This window comes from Callorhinus ursinus, unplaced genomic scaffold (assembly GCF_003265705.2).
Source record: "Callorhinus ursinus isolate GAN/ISIS: 27379988/994484 unplaced genomic scaffold, GSC_fseal_2.0 scaffold19, whole genome shotgun sequence".
NCBI classification, from domain to species: Eukaryota; Metazoa; Chordata; class Mammalia; order Carnivora; family Otariidae; genus Callorhinus; species Callorhinus ursinus.
Window position 1 is genome coordinate 36,509,684 of NW_027397081.1, and position 14,972 is coordinate 36,524,655.

The 14,972-nt window shown below is 39.2% G+C and overlaps 1 long non-coding RNA gene across 1 annotated transcript in view; it reads right to left on the reverse strand.

Moving 5' to 3' along the window:
• Positions 1–6,870: 6,870 nt before the first annotated feature.
• Positions 6,871–14,972, reverse strand: part of LOC141374601 (uncharacterized) — a 143,703-nt gene continuing 135,601 nt past the window's right edge. The window contains exon 3 of the long non-coding RNA XR_012381617.1: positions 6,871–8,489. This is a non-coding gene — a long non-coding RNA (uncharacterized lncRNA). The remainder of the gene's footprint in view (positions 8,490–14,972) is intronic.

Sequence of the window (14,972 nt, forward strand, 5' to 3'; positions counted from 1 at the left end):
GTAAATGACAGCCTTGCCGGATAAAGTATTCTTGGCTGCATGTTCTTCTCATTTAGTACCCTGAATATGTCTTGCCAGGCCTTTCTGGCTTGCCAGGTCTCTGTGGATAGGTCTGACGTTATTCTGATGTTCCTCCCTCTGTACGTAAGGGATCTCTTCCCCCAACTGCCTTTAAAATGGTTTCCTTGGTTCTAAGATTTGCAAGTTTTACTATTACATGCCAGGGTGTTGGCCTGTTTTCCTTGATCTTGGGAGGGGTCCTCTCTGCGTCTAGGACACGAATGTTTGTTTCATTCCCCAGATTAGGGAAGTTCTCAGCTATGATTTGCTCAAATACATTTCTAGTCCTCTCTCTCTCTCCACTCCCTCCAGGATTCCAATTATTCTGACATTGGAACGCTTCATGGTGTCACTTATTTCTCTGATTCTATTTTCATGGATTCTGAGTTGTTTTTCCCCGGCCTCCTCTTTTCCCTTTTTATCTATTATATTGTCTTCCAGGTCGCTTATTTGTTCTTCTGCCTCACTTACCCTAGCTGTTAGATTATCTAGATTGGATTGGATCTCATTGATAGCATTTTTAAGTTCTGCCAATTCAGCTTTCATTTCTGCCCTTAGAGACTCTATGTCGCCATTAATTGATTTCTCCATTCTAGACATTGTCTTCACAATTGCTAGCCTGAATTCCATCTCCGACATCTTGGTTATATCTGCATCCATTTGTAAACCTGCGGCATAAGTAATAATCTCTGAGTCTTTTCTATTTGGGGGGTTCCTCTTCCTAGTCATTCTGTTGGTGGGTGTTTGAGGGAATGTATAGAGTCCAAATTATTGACCAGAACCCAAGCAAGATGCACCTGTTTTCTTGGGACCTTAGGGTTGCTGGCCTCTTGTTTTCCCAGCCTGACTTCTGGGGGAGGGGCCTGTTGCACTGTTACTCAGGCAACCCTGTTTGGGCAGAGTTGCCCTGCCCCCCTGTGGCGGGGGATGGACTCAGTGAGAATCAGTTTTGCGGGCTTTTGTTCTCTTGCGGCTTTCCCTGGCGGCTTTCCGCCTCTCTTCCGTGAGCCAGAGCAGAAGAGACCGTTTCCAACCCTCTGCCTCAGAGCAGAGAGACCGCAGTCTGTTCTTCAGTGAGCTCTCCAGGTCACACTGTCTCCGTTTCTGTCCATGCTGCTATAAACTGCAGCGTTCTGGGTTGTGCGCCCCTCTGCAGCGCATCCCAGTCCTGCCTCCAGGTCAGGGCACGTCTCTGCCCTTTGTGCTTCTAAAACCGCCAGCCGCCCCCAGATCCTACAGAGCGACCCCGCCGCTCCGGGTTTCCATCTCGGGGGCTGCCCTAAAGTCCTTTCCCCACTGCTACCGGTCTGCGAGTCTGTGCCCCATCCCCAGCACGCGAGGCTGTCACTCACCGACGGTGTAGGATCCCCATGGACAGCCTCCCTCCTGCTGCGGTTTATCCTCTGATATCTGCCCATGGAATCAGGGCTCCCCACTTCCTACCTTGAAACCAACCGCCTGCGATATTCTGTTTGTAGAGATCCAGATCTTCTTACATCTCAGGCTGGTTTTGTGGGTGCTCAGAGTGGTCTGGTAGATATCCAGCTCAATTCTGGGGACCAGTTGAAATAGGGTCCCCTACTCCTCCACCATCTTTCCTCGCCCCCATATGAGGAATTCTTAATCTCAGGAAACAAACCAAGGGCTGCTGGAGTGGGGAGGTGGGGAGGGATGGGGTGGCTGGGTGATAGACATTGGGGAGGGTATGTGCTATGGTGAGTGCTGTGAGTGTGCAAGACTGTTGAATCACAGATCTGTACCTCTGAAACAAATAATACATTCTATGTTAAAAAAAAAAAAAAGAAGCAGAAGAAGATAGCAGGAGGGGAAGAATGAAGGGGGGGAAATCGGAGGGGGAGACAAACCATGAGAGACTACAGACTCTGAAAAACAAACTGAGGGTTCTAGAGGGGAGGAGAGTGGGAGGATGGGTTAGCCTGGTGATGGGTATTAAAGAGGGCACGTTCTGCGTGGAGCACTGAGTGTTATGCACAAACAATGAATCATGGAACACTACATCAAAAACTAATGATGTAATGTATGGTGATTCACATAACATAATAAAAAAAAAGGAAAATGGCAGTTCTTAGCATTTAACATGTTGGACACAATAAATTAAATTCAGGCACTGAGTTATGTTGTGGCTGAGCTGGTTTGAGCTGGAGTCTTCTAAGGTGAAGAAAAGTACAAATACAATGATCTAGCAAAGTGTTAATGGGCTATAAAGGAATGAAAGTAAAAATATTTAAAATCACTGGAAACCCAAGAGCAAAATACTTTTGTTTACAAGATAATCATGGTCATTATCAGAAAAGCAGTGAAAATCAGTGGAATCTGAGTTTCTCTTTACCTCTATTCTATCTAGATTCAAATTGATAAATACCCTGGCTCCCTCTCTACACTATATGTATCCCTCCTTTGCTCCTAAGTAATTGGAAAAACACATTCCACATCGGAAAGAATCCCACCTTTGTTGCAGCTAAGCAAAAAATCTGAAGGTGAAAGAAAGAGGAAAGTTTTCCCTATTCTACCCCTCATCACCTTCCTTTTTTTGCCTCTCTCTCCCATAGGATACCAACTGCATCTTGAAATTGCCCTTTATACTTTGCCTACCAGACCCCATTTCTGTCTGAATCCTCACATTCCTTAAGATGGATTACCTACATGGCAAAGGCTTTTCTCTTGTTATTATTATCAGCTAGCATAGAATTCCTTTGATATCTCACTATGCTGTGAATCACCAGGTTTAAGATTCAGGAGAGACAAAGGCATGAGAGAGGCAAACAACTTCATGCTTACTCTCCTTACCCCTCATCAGGCAGGTTGGTGTTGTGATTAAGACTATAGTCTCTGAAAGAAAGCTTCCTGGCTTCAAATCCAGACTGGCTTAACATTATTTGTGTGACTTTTGTCTACTTTTCATTATTTAATATTACTTGGCCTCAGTTTCCTCACCTGTAAAATGGAGGTGGCTCCTACTTCAATGGAATTATTGTGAGGGCTAAATGAGAAATTATATGCAAAATGTCCAAAATTGTATCCAGTACATAAAGAGTCTTTAATTAAAATTAGCATAACAGTGTTACATATGACTTTTTCTCACTGTGTTGGAGTTTAAATTGAGGCTTAAAAGGCTAAGAACATTACCAAAGGTGTTCAGTATTTCATACCCTAAAATAAGGTACTAGACCTTCATAGGGTTGGATTGTGGAACAGGTTCTGCCAGTATTAATACACCCCATTGCTAACCCCCAAGCTAAATAAGGAAAGAGACTTCAGAAAGTTAAAGTGAATTGTAACAGGGACTTCTTCACAGAGAGAGTTTGTGAAGGGCTATGGCCAAGACAGGGTTGCTTATCTATAGCAAACCTCAAGAAGGGAGCTTCAGAGAAATATTTACAGAGCTTGACCCATGTTTCTGAGGGTCATGGAGACATCTGTTGGTGTACAAGTTGTACCTGACTCTTGATTAAAGAATTCTGAAAGGTAAGAGATTGACTGGAATTGGCAGAAGGAGAGGGGGCCATAGAAGAACAAAGTGCCCATTAACTGATGGCAGAGCCTAAGGTTCCAGATGTGGACCCTGCACAGTTGGAGAGGACAGTGGTCTATCTTGAACAGTACACCTATGTTAGAGACCTTTCTGCCTGGGGTGGAGTGAGCTCAGCAGAAGGAGGCTAGAGGTGGAGCTGAGGATGCAGATTCCAAGGCCGAGGCCATGGCTAATAGCCAGAGGAAGCACCACTTGTGCCAAAGACTTCAGAGAGTTCCCCAATTTTGGTGGGGTGGGTAGAAGGGTAAGGTTCTGCTCTGAAAAGTCCTCAAAGATGCTCCATGCAAGAAAAATGCAGCAAGGGTACACCTACCACACTGAAAGCTCTAGAACCAAGTACTAATTGTACCCACTGGTTGACATTTTTTCTGACCTTTACCTCTCTCCTTCCCTGGATCCCCACTATTCCTGGGCCTGGAATAGGACAACTGTATGCCCTCTGCTGGTGTGCTAGGACCAGGCCCACTCCATGCTTGTGCTGTGGGCCTCTTTTAATAACAGTGCCCCTTCCCTCACAAAAGTGTCCCACTTTAGATAATATGCTATGCAGTCACCCTTCTGTGACTGCACTCAGAAAAATCTTAGTGAGTGAAGGATAGAGCGATGCAGGGAAATTGTAAGAGTCCATCAAGTCTCCCTTCCTTGCCTTTTCCTACTATAGAACTCTAAGAATGAACTAATCCCTAGGGCAGAAGAGAGTTTTCCATTAGATGACAGTCTAGAATTTGGGGAGGGGTTTGTTTTTGTTTTTTAAATAAGCTCTATGCCCAGCATAGGGCATGGACTCACCATCCTGAGATCAGGAGTTACATGTTCTACCGACTGAGCCAGTCAGGTGTCTCTGGAGTTTTTATATATAAAATTAGCATAAGCTTTTAGTTCATGAAAGCAAAGGGAAAAGCTATTAAACTTGATGGAGATTTAATCCATGGGGGGAAAGAAGTTTATTGAATAGGTTTGCAGCATGTATACTGGGGTAACGTAAAACAGTTTTCTACTCAGTCCACTGCATCCAGCGCCTTCAATATACAATTTTATATTATATACATTATTTTGTATTTAACAAATATTGACCACTGTGTGCCATTGGGAATACAGTTGTACATGGACAAGGTGCCTGCACTCATGGAACTTGCATTAATTGATAAGAGATGAACAATAAACAAAAACACATGTAGAAATAAATAACGTAAACCCAAAAGTATCAGATAGTGATAATTTATACAGAATTAATATAGATGGATATGACAGAGAATCAGTGGGTTGTTACTTTACTTGCAACACCAAGAAAGGCTTCTCTGAAGAGATTGTAAGGACTGAGTATAAAAGGGAGCAATTATGTGAAAATCCAGAAGACCATTCCACCAAAAGGAAAAATGTTCTTAGGGGAAAAAAAGCTTGGAATTTTTAAGGATCTAAAGGAAGTCTACTGTGGCTGGAGCATGCTGGAGAAGAGAAGAAAAGGGATAGTATATGTTTTTGTAATCTCAGATTTGTGGCTATATTACACATCAATGATTTAAAAAAAAGAAAAAAGAAATCTAAGATAATTTTTAAAGTTTTAGCTGAGTGAGTAATGCTGTCATTTACTGAGACGCAGAAGATTGAAGGAGAAGCAAGTTTGGAAGGAGGGGGCTGTTGTTAAGGTGCCCATGAGATAGTCGAAGGTTTGTATCCAATAGTTAAATGACACAAGCCTCTAAATAAGAGAAGACAACTAAGATTTAATAGGTACCTGCGAAAATCTCTAACTCAAAGAATCCAAAACAAACAAGCAAAGATAAGTTTAAATTTGGAAGAAAAGTAGAATGTTCACAAGAAACAAAACATTAAAAATAAAATCACAATTAAGATCCTCAGAAAATTAAGATACAGGATCGGTGAACAAAGGATACTCTAAAACACACGCACACATACATGGTATTGGAATTTAAGATATGGGACTGAAAAAGAAAAATTCAAGAAACAGGCTGGAAGACAAAGGGACAAAGGTAAGGAAATATCCTAGAAATTTGGGTAAAAAGACAAAGGTAAAAAATAGTAACGATAAGAAATTTAGAGGTCCTGCTCAGGAATAATAGGAGTTCCAGACAGAGAGAAAATAAAGAAATAAATGGCTAAGACTTATTACAAGCTTAATATATGCCAGGTAATAAATGATCGACTCAGAGTAATTCATTAAATCCTCACAACAACCGGTATGATGGGCTATTTTGATCACCATCCTCACTTCTAGGCAAAATATCAAGTATCCAAATGTAATATTTATGGAAAATAGATGAAGACAACGAAGGCTACAAGAGATATACAAGAAAATTATGTCTAATACTGAATTTCATGTAACTGAGAATGAAATATTTCAGACAGGCTAACTCGAAAAATTTAACTCCCATCACCCTCTTTCTTCAGAACTAATAGAGGTTGTGCTCCAACAAAGTGAAGAAACACATGGAATACAACAAAGAGAGCTTTTTTTCTTTTAGTTTTATTTTATTATGTTATGTGAATCACCATCCATTACATCATTAGTTTTTGATGTAGCGTTCCATGATTCATTGTTTGTGCATAACACCCAGTGCTCCACACAGAACGTGCCTTCTTTAATACCCATCACCAGGCTAACCCATCCCACACCCTCCTCCCCTCTAGAACCCTCAGTTTGTTTTTCAGAGTCCATAGTCTCTCATGGTTCATCTCCCTCTCCGACTTCCCCCCCTTCATTCTTCCCCACCTGCTATCTTCTTCTGCTTCTTCTTTTTTTTTTAACATAGAATGTATTATTTGTTTCAGAGGTACAGATCTGTGATTCAACAGTCTTACACAATTCACAGTGCTCACCATAGCACATACCCTCCCCAATGTCTATCACCCAGCCACCCCATCCCTCCAACCCCACCCCCACTCCAACAACCCTCAGTTTTTTTCCTGAGATTAAGAATTCCTCATATCAGTGAGGTCATAGGATACATGTCTTTCTCTGACTGACTTATTTCGCTCAGCAAACACCCTCCAGTTCCAACCATGTCATTGCAAATGGCAAGATTTCATTCCTTTTGATGGCTGCATAATACAAATAGAGCTTTTAACAGAATAAAGGTGAAAAGAAGCACTGGGATGCTGATAAAGGAGTTCTCAGAAGAACCACCATGCACCCAGTGTCAGGGCAACCAGATTAGAAAGCTCCGAAAGGTATCTTCAAACACTTGAAACTGATTAATTTTTACATCGTCTAAATATATTTTTTACATCACCTAAATATAAATTTTACATCATCTAAATATATTGCGGTTTAGAAAATAGAGGATTTGGGGTAGAAACAATGGTTAACTAAATAGAAATCATTTGATATGAAAATGAAACAACTATTAATTTATAAGGGGAAAAAAGATGAGGAGGACAGAAATAATAATCCTAGGAAACAGCATGGCTCACCTGTGACTAGTGCTTTCATAATCAAAATGCTATAAACATGGAATAGATCGGACTGAAATTATGGTGATAGCAACATTGGGCAAAGGGGAATGGAGAGGATTCTTTGGTGTGTAGCAGGAGCTGGTGAATGAGTGTGAAACAAGAAAAAGTATATTCTCATTCTCCGAGGTGGAGAATAAATATAGCCTAATGGAGAATCCAGATGTCAACAGAAGCATACTAAAATAGCCCTAAATATTTTGAATAAAGAAAAAAAAACGTAAGCCAAAAGAAGTGAGTATCTCTTACCTTGGGTGGGGTAAGGGGTACAAGTTGGGTGGGGAGGGCAGAGCTAAGAGATTGAAGAGTTTTATAAAATCATTTTACAACTTAAAGAGTATATGTTATAACTTTGGTAAAAAAAGAGACCAGAGAGGATAGGAAGGAGGAAGGAATGGAAGGGAGGAAAGGAGGGAGGGAGGTTCAAGAAGTTAGCTATTTGTGTTATTAATTTTTCCAGCACACAATTTAGTACATTATCAAATGAATACTTTAATAAATGATTTAAATTTTAAAATGAAAAAAATATCCTAAATTACCCTCAAAATCCAAAATCCATTATTTCAATTTTTTTTCTATTTCCCTGAGGCTATTAAACATTACTTATCCCCAAGTAAAAACCTTTGCTCAGCATACACCATCCTTGAAAGTTAATTTCGTTGTTCATTGTTTTTCTACCCATCTGCTCCATGTCAATTCAGGTTATTATGACTTGTGCAACTGAACTCTCCCCCAGAAAACAATTCCCCCAGCAGGTGTTACCTGTGAAGAGCATGACTTCATCTCTGATATCATAGAATCTGCCTCTCCTTCATACTGTGTACCTTGTAGGGGATACCTTCTCCCACATGTTCCAATCCCAAAGGCCACTGAACTGAATAGCAAATGGGCATTAACTAATGAAGACACAGCACTTACATCCCAAGCTGAAGGCAAACACTAGCAAAAGGGAAAACTAAAATTGTTTGGGAGCTGCGAAACCTCCAAATGCATATTTTAAAACCCTGTGAATTAATGTCTGCTCTGAATGCTACATTCCTTGCACGACCAAAGAGCATGAAGAGCAGCAATGCTAATGAATGTTCTTCTCAAAACAAGCAGTGCATGTCTTAAAGATCTCTCTCAAAGCTTGTATTTTCTAAGTTACTCATCATGCGAGCTGTACAGAAATGAGCTACGATCCTCAAGTTCACCTTTAGATGGGCTCAAATCCCAAGTGTGCTCGTATAAAAATTAAGAAGGCAGCAGAGACTAGAGTGGAAACACAGATAAATTTTCAGAATTCTGCTTTGTCTTTAGGGTATTTGGATCAAAGGGGAGAAATCCGCAGACTGTCACACCATTTGTTTGCAGCGTAAATACCGTCAATGTGGTTCAGTCACGTGGACAACACTCCATCTGCCAGCTGTGGGAAGGAAAAGGAAAGCAATTAGGCATATTATTAATCAAGCCTTGAAGTGACAGGTTCAAACCCCACATGATTCATGATATGTGAAGAAAGATCTAGATGCTGTGTTTTCTTTAAGTGAAAAACCATAGAAGAATTCAGGATTACTTTTTGAGTTTTTGACTTATTTATGAGATAGAATGGCTGACCACCCAGTTAAAGAATTACATACCAAATTTATTGATGAGGAATTGCCTTTTTTCCTTAACACACATGCACACACACAAACCATTAATAATTTTTTAACTGTCTCTTTTACATGCCACCACCCACATACTTCTCACCCCGAGCCCCATCACCCTCACAATGACCGGAAACAGATGAAACACCTAAAGGACAAGGATTAAAGAGAGAGAATTTTTTTTTTTTTATAATTACCAAGCTTAGACTGGCAGGTAGGTGGCTGCCTGTAAGTATGATGTCAGTATTACCACCTCTAAACCTCTAAAAGAACTGCCCTTCGGCTCATGTACCTAAATGGTCCATGAATAAAAGACAGTGGTTATATCTTCATTTGTTTGGCTGGGACAGAAGATAGGTTCTGCTTCTTATTATAATACAAAGGTCCGTGGGCAGTATTATACTTTAAGGATCCTCAGTCATTACTGAAATTTTTGTCATTTCACAAGAGCTGGTATTGAGAGCGGAAAGAGATAGAGGACATGGGAATCCTTGAGGGCTGGGGGGAAGACTATCTATGGAGGAAAGACAAACACAGAAAAGGGATTGTAAAGTGCTAACCACAGATACCACCAAGGTCCACTAACCCTGTGTTCTGTTTCCTTCCTACCGCTCCAGTCTCATCCCACTCTACATTCCTGTTGCCCATCGCAGTGCAGCCATTCTGGCTTCCTTTTCAGTTTCCAACCCCTAATCCTCTTAGGACCTGTCCGTAAGCTGTTCTTTTGTCCATAATGCTACTCCACACCCACCTCCCATTTACCTGGTCAACTTCCAATGATCCTCTAAGCCTTAAAAGCAGCCTTCTCAAGGAACACTTTCCTGATTCCCTCAAACGAAGTCAAATCTTTTTATTATGGTCTTATAATTCCCTGTATGCCTACTGAAGAGCACTTTTGGAAACTATAATAAAATTACAATTAATATTATAACAGTATATTTTCATAGCAAAAATTTAAATATTTGCCTTTTGCGTTTTAATGTCCACCTCCTCCAATGGGATAGCTATTTCACCAAATGGGATGATTTTATCCCCTGGTTATTCTCAGTGATTGGCCCAATGTCCAACATGTATTGTTCAGTCAATGAATAAAATATCATCTTCAGAATTTTGTAGAACTCCAACTTTTTGACTGCCTTAAACTTGGGAGAAAACCACATGAAAAATTAAACCCTAGTCCAGAATTTCATGAGAAAAAAAACAAACCCTCCTGAAATATTAGCTTGTGGGTTAGGTAGCAATGTTTTGAGATTCTACTCTGTGGAAAGCATATTTCTAGATATGTGACTGATCTGTAAAGTTTCTGACCTCTGGGTTCGGCCAATCAAATATGGGAGTTAAACAAAGCAAATATAACTAAGACATTAAACCTCCAACAGAGAAAATCCACACATGAATGTAAGCTAATGCAGCTATCTTAGAGTCTGGTGATGAAGAGTGCATATTTGAAGCAGATGGCCTGCTTCAGAATCCTCTCATTCCCAACTTTACAAGCCAATTACTTCAGGCATGTTATTTTACCTCTCTGTGCCTCATTCTCATTATCAGTAAAATGGCTACAAGAAAAGCCCCTTCTTTACAGAGTTGTGTTCATTTTTTAGTTATATATCCAAAGTGCTTAAAGACAGCCTGGAATTACATTATTACATGTACATAATTTAGTAAATATTTATTTAATATATTGTGATTTTTAATATATAATAATTTACTATAGTATACATAATTTATACTATATATTATGTGTAATTTATATTTATATAATTTAATATAATTATACATGAATTTATATAATACAGTTATATATTATAGCTAACATTTATTGAATGCTTAGCTTTTTAAGATAAGTTCTCAGCCCTATAGAATTCAGTCCCAAAAAGCTAAGGAAATGCTGAAGTGAAGGAATTAGCCAGAATCTAGGTAATCAGAGAAGTTAATGAGAGTTCATCAGGGAAGGTGAATTTGAAAGAAAAAACCCGAAGGAGGGAGGCAACACAACTTAGTGTAATATGAGAAGAGTACATTTTTAAAGGGACAAAAAGAAGTCTGAAAACTCAGAGACAGAAGTAACTAGGTGTGCTTAGTTGAAAAGAAGGTTCATTCTATCCAAATATGTGTACCATGAAATAAAACCAGTAAAATGAGCAACAGGAGTTGAAGGCCTTGGGGCAGATGCTGAAGCATTTGATTCAAGAGCTAATTAAGAGCTACAATGGTTTCCTGTGCAGGGAGTAATCTGATTAAAATAATTTAGGGAAATGATAATTGTTGCTTTAATTAGAAAGGATTAGAAAGGAAGAGAAATTGTCCAGCTATGATTTGATCAGCAGCAGGACTCAAAAAGAGGACTATGAAAACTGAGAACGTATGTTTCTGGGAAGAGATACAACAGAATTGTATTATAGATGCCTAATGTAAACTAACAGAGAGGATATAACCTAAAAAGGATCAGGGTATACTGCTATCTTGTTTTTAATATAAATGTGTACCTTATTAATATTTAATGCAGCTTATAATTCAATGCTCTGATATTTTTGTTGAGAGAAGAAAAACCTTCTCAGATCGGTATTACTCAGTAATAGAATCTCCCCCACCCTATTTTAGCCAAATTGCTAGGAAAACCCACAATAACTGGTGACAAATCAGACCTATCAGACACATCGCCACTTTGAAGTCATTAGCCGTTAGGAGCTCAGCTGACTCACCAAATTCATTTTACATAGCTTACCAAACAGCTGTCAGACTTCAATTGATTTTGTGTCACTTGAAATCCAAAAACTTAGAAGTTAAAAGAACCATATCACAAGGTTGACACCTTAATCTTACTCACCTCTGGTTCTCTGACTGACATTATTAAGAGATTAATAAGCACTTGTTCAATGCTATTTTTATGCCTTATGAATACTGTGTTCACTATCAATTCTAGTTTATCATCTGTACATTTGGTCATTTTCAATTATCAAGTGACCTATATTCATAAAAACACTGCATGTTTTGAATATCTTATTTAAAGATGGACAAGAATCTATTCTTTAGGTAATAAATTATATCCTGACACCTCTCAGGAGGAAAGAAGGGAAAAGTACATTGCATTAAGTACAACATGTTGAGTGCCAAGATTCGCACAAATTGATTCACGTTTTATCTCATTTAATCTTTTACTGAATTCTATGATATAAAAGGAACTGTTCTCAGGGCGCCTGGGTGGCTCAGTCGTTAAGCATCTGCCTTCGGCTCAGGTCATGATTCCCAGGGTCCTGGGATCGAGCCCCACATGGGGCTCCCTGCTCCGCGGGAAGCCTGCTTCTCCCTCTCCCACTCCCCCTGCTTGTGTTCCCTCTCTCGCTGTGTCTCTCTCTCTCTGTCAAATAAGTAAATATTTTAAAAAATAGATAAAAATAAAAATAACTGTTCCCTTTTTTCCAGGTGGAGATACAGAGGCTCAGGACGGCCGAGGGACACATTCAATGTCATGTGGCTTAATAAATGTCCAAGTTAAAACATGGCGTCTGCTTTGCAAGCCTTGAATGCTTTCATATCACACTGCCTCTGTTCTCCTCTTCTCATGCAGTCTACTTCCAACATGCCTTGTCCTCAGAACATGGTCATATGTCACACAGTACCACATCCACTGCCAAACTACAACCCGCTGGGAAAGATAAGCAGCCACACTGTCAACTAAGAAAACAATCAAAGGGGCAGTAAACAGAGGCAGAGATGCACTGCCTTCTTGGTCCAGAGAGAAATGCTACTTGCTCTTTTCACGGAAGGTCAGTGTCGCCCCAATGCTTGTGTGATGTGCAGATAAAGACGGCACAGACCATGATCCTGAAGTCTTGAAATTTAATGGATGAGTCAGACTTCCAAACAGTGGACCCAGAGAATGAGAAAACTGCTATTTTGGAGAGCACATGTGCTTTCTATAAAAGGTGTTTTGATGAAGAGTCGAGTTTCATTAAAATAGCAATAGAGATAAGGGCTTTCTTAATAAGTGGAGAAAACAGTAGAAATAACTATTGCAGAGGTATAAAATGACTTGACATGCTTGGAAGGATGAGCAAGCCAATCTAGATACGAAGTAAAGTGTATTTGTGTGCATGTATGTGTAAGTGGCTAATTTCATGACCCTGAATCTATACTTTTAATTTTGACTTTCTTTCATGGGCAGAATGAAGTCACTGAAGGGTTTTATACAGAATAGTGACATAATAAGGACTCTATTATTATTTTCACTGTTACTAGTGGTATTATTTCCCATAGTAGTAGCAGTAAGAAATAATAACTCACTTTTGTTAAATGCTTATGAAATACCAGGCACTTTGCTAAGCACTTAATATGCATGTTTCCTTGATTTCCTATATTCATCTCACAGATTAGGAATAATCTTATTTCTGTTTGGCAATGATGGAAACAAGCCTCACAGAAATTATCACTCACTCAAGTTTTCACTGATAGCAAGAGACAGCTCTTGGTATTACACCCAAATCTGTCTTTCTGTAGAAATCTATTAACTACCATGCTCTACTGTCTCTGATTACATATGAAAAATGAGGTATGTAAAGGGGCAAGTAGGATCTCGGTGAGATTTGTCCAATAGAGCAGTCATTCACCAATAGGTGACAGATATTTTCATTTCCTTCCTGTCTTCATAAAAATTATTACAAAAGCAATGTAAGCCAGGGCACCTGGGTGGCTCAGTCTGTTAAGCATCTGACTTTTGGTTTCAGTTCAGGTCGTGATCTCATGGGTTGTGGAACTGAGCCCCCGAGTCAGGCTCCTAGCTCATTGGAGAGTCTGCTTTGAGGATTCTCTCCTTCTGCTCCTCCCCCCACCCATGCTCTTTCTCTCTCTAAGTAAATAAATGAATCTTTAAAGGAAAAAAAAAATGTAAACCTTCTCCTCACTTTTCTATAGCTTGCTATTCATTTCCTTGGTTTTCTATGTACTGAAACACTGAAAAGATATGCACTCCTTGGAGATGGAAGAGGAAAATTGGACTTTCTGATCTTTTGCTTTCCACTAGCATTTAAAGATCTCAAAGCAATTTTCCAACATTAGCTCATTCATTCTTACCTCATCTCTGTTAGTGAAAGACAAAGGGCAATTTTAATGACTAAAGGATTCTGTTTCTACTAACCACATCATTTCAGTGGCTCAAAGAAAATATATACCAAGAAATTCTCTAAGGTGTGGTGGAAATCAGTGATACCTTTGACTTTAAAACCCAGGGCTAGCAAACTACAAGTGATAGCTTTAACTTGTTTGATAATACTTAGGAAAAATCTCTTGGTTGAAAAGAAAAACAGTGAAATTACATTCTAGTCAATTCCTGAAGGGCATGGTTTTATTTTTTATAAGCTTTCTCTTTGGCCCACTGTTTTTGTTTTTTTGTTTTTGTTTTTTGTTTTTGAAACTAGGTGCTAAAGAGAGTGTCAGGATGGGAATGTCAGTCATGTAGATTATGGTGATGTTCTTGAGAGTCTAGTGGATAAGAGCCCCAATTTTAACCATATATCTGCCATTTAACAGCCAAATGATCTTGAAAAAGTCATTTACCTTTGCTGTTCTTAGAACAATACTTCCATAAAGGCATGGAAGTATTTCAAAGTTCCTTTTTAGTTCTCATGTTTATTACAACCGTTATGCTATAAATTGCTTTCTAGAAGAATTACTAACAATCTCCTTTTGTCCATTATTTCAAATTCGAGAAACATGTATTGCAAATGTCAGTATTCTAAAATGCCTGAAGGAATAAGGCAGGTAATATAAATAAATGTTACAAGATAGATAAAAGATAATAGGGAATTCTTGCCCCTCCCCAGACATCCAAAGCCACATTTTTTAATAAGAACATAATGTAAGCCAAGCAAAGGACATCTGCAGGCTAAAACATGTTCAAGCTTTTCTTATGCAAAAGTTAGATTATTTCATTTGATCATTCAGCTGTCCCCAGCTTGCTTCATGTGTGTCTTCTTCTTTTCAAACATCTCAAAATAATTATGTATCTCTCCAAATAAAAAAAAAACTTAGATTCATTTTCTTTCAGACTGCTTTAAATCAGGAATACATATTGCCTTTGTTCATGTCTTTTCTTGCTAGTTGATTTGATGGCTGATTTGACTCTGGTGATCCATCTCTCCTTGTTGGAACATCAGCATGAGCAAGTACACTGATACCATCACTAACTGTGAAGCCATGGCATGCCATGGATTAGCAGCATATCTTTTTGCATTGGCAGGTAGTTCAGCCTCACATTCAAATCT